Source organism: Thermobia domestica, chromosome 12 (genome assembly GCF_964235325.1).
Source record: "Thermobia domestica chromosome 12, izTheDome1.hap1.1, whole genome shotgun sequence".
NCBI classification, from domain to species: Eukaryota; Metazoa; Arthropoda; class Insecta; order Zygentoma; family Lepismatidae; genus Thermobia; species Thermobia domestica.
In genome coordinates this window covers 17,879,651-17,884,255 of record NC_137465.1, presented here as the reverse complement: position 1 = coordinate 17,884,255, position 4,605 = coordinate 17,879,651, and the positions used below count along the sequence as shown (strand labels likewise).

Sequence of the window (4,605 nt, the reverse complement as noted above, 5' to 3'; positions counted from 1 at the left end):
GTTTGTCAAAGCCTCACTAAGAATACATTCTCGTTTAAGGTAAAAAAGACAATATACAGTTATAAATATAGGATTGTAAAGAAGCTAATTCAGTGTTGCGTCCATACATGGGGAGGTAATTAGACAGAGCCATACTGTTTTCAAACGCATGGTGTCAACATCAATATCATCGGGCTGGGCATTGTTGCGTTTTCACATGTACTTATATCTAGAATATTTTTGTCATACAACTAATTATATCAGTGGAGTACACAGAATTTTATTAAGAGGTTTAAGATGCCAGGTTCATATAGTTGTAGATTATACCTATAAACGTTTATCTTAATTCAATGCATGGCCAACGGCCATACCATGCTGAATATACCGGTTCTCGTCCGATCACCGAAGTCAACCAGTATCGGACATGGTCAGTACTTGGATGGGTGACCGCCTGGGAACACCAGGTGCTGTTGGTATACTTTAAACCATAGAGAAGGCATAACCTTCTGCGGCCCGCCCATCTTTGATGGGAATGAAAGACATATGAAAAAAATTCAATGCATGTTCAATGAATGGTTTTGTAAGACCCTATTAAGGGGTGGGTTAAATCCGGAAACCCTCTCTGCGTACATCACTGTATTCTAACATATACAAAGTACATGTAGGATATCAACAAGATTTATAAATTGAATCAGTAACAAAACTATACAACGCCTATGACTACCTATTTTCTAATCTGGGGTTGCACAACACGGGGCTTTCATCCAAATACGGCTCTACAAATGAGTGTCTGCTTTGATGAAAGCTCTGTAATGTACTACTTTTGTGGGTGCAAGAGAAAGCATTCAACTACATATACTCTTCAGCTAAATATCTCACTTGAATTAAAAACCCATCCAATGACAAGTAGGACGAGGACATGATTTTCTCAAATGGGATAATAGCATGGAAATGAGAAAACGTCTTCTGAAGTGGACTAAATAGACTTCTACATATAGCAGAAAGTTTTATATATAATGCGGTAGCAAAAGTTGGATACATCTGTTCTAGATATTAATAATAACTTCCTTTAAGAAACTGAAAATTGTAAAACATTTTGCTAAAAAGGTATATGCCTTAACTTGTAACTATAGTATCTCCAACTCCATTTAAAATGCTTATCTTATTATAACTTATGTAATATAACTAATAGATGTAAATGTACTCGTATAGGTTGAAGTAGTGATATTTTTTTTTCAGAAAGTAATGATGTGCCTCATTCGAAGGTAAAACGATAATTATAATTTGCTATTGTAAATATTTAAGATTGTGTTTACATTTTCGGGGAATTGTTGTTATAGTTGAATGATCAGGAACTCATACTCGATTATCACCAACAAAATGGGGCCACGGGGTGGTATTCGACGCGAGATACAGACGGCGACACTAAAGGTTCTAGCAGTCACCTTAAGAGTCTTCATCCCGGCGAAATTAAAATACCGCTAATTTTACAGTAATTATATGATATCTTCAAATAAATAAAAGATAATTGAAATATGGAACAAGAGCGCCCTAGGCAATATTATTTTGCATGAGGTACCGTTACCACAAGTCACCTAGTGGCTTTATGTTTTCAGCCGTTTAGAAACGCGAAAATAAATGCCGATTTTCAAAATGGCTCGAAATCGAAAGTAGATAAGTGAGTCGTGATAACGGTTTCTCATGTAAAATAATATTGTCTAGGGCGCTCTTGTTCCACATTTCGATTATCTTTTATCTATTTGAAGGTATCACATAATTACTGTAAAATTAGCGGTATTTTAATTTCGGCGGAATGAAGACTCTTAAGAAATATTTAACGTCGTTTTCACTTATGTCTGGACGTTCCGGGAGGACATTATTAGCACCTTCTGTGATAACTCCATTTCTTATACTTACAGATTTAGCATGTAAATGTTTTATTTTTCTCGCAAGTTTTATTTTAAAAATATCCTCGAGTGGGACACCTGTATCATCGTTTTCCAAAAGCCCGCTACAGCGAGCGTCTTTGGCAAGCGTGAAACCCCTATCATTGAGTAGGTAATACATAATCAGACATGTTGAACACATAAATTAGCATGATAAAATTAGAAATGTTTTATTTATTAAGATCATCATCATCATCATAGGTATTCTGCCTTTATTGGCAGGTCACTTGCCGCAGCTGAGAAGCTTCCATGCTCCACGATCCTCCGCTAACCTTTTCGTCTTCGCGTATGATCTTTCTGTTTTAATATCATCCATTAATTGTAGTCTCTTTCGCCCCCTCCCTCTCTTTCCCGCCACCATACCCTCTAGGACGTCCCTCATGATACAATCTCTTCTTAGGCAATGTCCCAACCAGTTTCTCTTCCTCTTCCTAATAATATCTAAAAGTGTTCTTTCCTCACCCACTATTTCTAACACTCTCTCATTCGTTTTCCGCTCGACCCAACTAACTCTTTCCATTCTTCTCCACACCCACATTTCGAAGGCTTCCAGTCGATTTTCGTCACCCTTACGCAATGTCCACGTTTCCGCCCCATACAGCACAACACTCCACACCAAGCATTTTATGAGTCTTTTTCTCAACTCTTTGTTCAAGGTCCCACAAAACAGACTTTTCTTTCTTCTAAAGGCTTCTTTCGCCATTCCTATCCTTGCTTTTATTTCACGTTCGCATTTCATGTCATTACTAAGAACACTACCCAGGTATCGAAAACTATTGTTAATAAATTTCTATGGTTTAACATGTCTAATTATGGGGGACGGGTAGCCACATAGATTCTTATTCATTGTGATTTAACATAGAAGGTTGCCAACAATTTATATCCTTATTAAATGGCTCACAATGTTTCGCAAGTAAAATTGAGTTTTTCTATATTTGCTATATGTATTTTAACCTCCTTTATCAGCGCATAGATCACATTATTTAACTCTAGAAAGCCAGAACTAAATTAAAGACCCGAACCAAACCAATTTTACTTGCGCTATTAATGGTATGATTAGAAGGTAAATAAGAACAGTAAGTCAGTAATGGTCTGATTAGAAGGTAAATAAGGACAGTAAATCATTAATGATCTGATTAAAAGGTAAATAAGAAGGTAAATAATGGTCTGATTAGAAGGAAAATACGAAGGTAAATCATTAATGGTCTGATTAGAAGTCATTAATGGTCTGATTAGAAGGTAAAAAAGAACAGTAAGTTATTAATGGTCTGATTAGAAGGTAAATAAGAACAGTAGGTCATTAATGGTCTGATTAGAAGGTAAATAAGAAGGTAAATAATGGTCTGATTAGAAGGAAAATACGAAGGTAAATCATTAATGGTCTGATTAGAAGTCATTAATGGTCTGATTAGAAGGTAAATACGAAGGTAAATAAGAACAGTAAGTTATTAATGGTCTGATTAGAAGGTAAATAAGAACAGTAGGTCATTAATGGTCTGATTAGAAGGTAAATAAGAACAGTAAGTCATTAATGGTCTGATTAGAAGGTAAATAAGAAGGTAAATATGAACAATAAGTCATTAATGGTTTGATTAGAAGGTAAATAAGAACAGTAAGTCATTAATGGTCTAATTAGAAGGTAAATAAGAACAGTAGGTCATTAATGATCTGATTAGAAGGTAAATAAGAACAGTAAGTCATTAATGGTCTGATTAGAAGGTAAATACGAAGGTAAATAAGAACAGTAAGTTATTAATGGTCTGATTAGAAGGTAAATAAGAAGGTAAAGAATAACAGTAAGTCATTAATGGTCTGATTAGAAGGTAAATAAGAAGATAATTAAGAACAGTAAGTTATTAATGGTCTGATTAGAAGATAAATAAGAACAGTAGGTCATTAATAGTCTGATTAGAAAGTAAATAAGAACAGTAGGTCATTAATGGTCTGATTAGAAGGTAAATAAGAAGGTAAATATGAACAATAAGTCATTAATGGTCTGATTAGAAAGTAAATACGAAGGTAAATAAGAACAGTAAGTTATTAATGGTCTGATTAGAAGGTAAATAAGAACAGTATGTCATTAATGATCTGATTAGAAGGTAAATAAGAACAGTAAGTCATTAATGGTCTGATTAGAAGGTAAATATGAACAATAAGTCATTAATGGTCTGATTAGAAGGTAAATAAGAAGGTAAATATGAACAATAAGTCATTAATGGTCTGATTAGAAGGTAAATAAGAAGATAAATAAGAACAGTAAGTCATTAATGGTCTGATTAGAAGATAAATATGAACAGTAAGTCATTAATGGTCTGATTAGAAGGTAAATAAGAAGGTAAATAAAGACAGTAAGTCATTAATGGTCTGATTAGAAGGTAAATAAGAAGGTAAATATGAACAATAAGTCATTAATGATCTGATTAGAAGATAAATAAGAAGATAAATAAGAACAGTAAGTTATTAATGGTCTGATTAGAAGGTAAATAAGAACAGTAAGTCATTAATGGTCTGATTAGAAGGTAAATAAGAAGGTAAATAAGAAGGTAAATAAGAAGGTAAATAAGAACAGTAAGTCATTAATGGTCTGATTAGAAGGTAAATAAGAAGTTAAATATGAACAATAAGTCATTAATGGTATGATTAGAAGGTAAATAAGAAGATAAATAAGAACAGTAAGTCA

At 33.7% G+C, this 4,605-nt stretch overlaps 1 pseudogene; it reads left to right on the top strand.

Moving 5' to 3' along the window:
• Window positions 1-336: 336 nt before the first annotated feature.
• Window positions 337-455, top strand: LOC145667160 (5S ribosomal RNA; annotated as a pseudogene).
• Window positions 456-4,605: the final 4,150 nt, after the last annotated feature.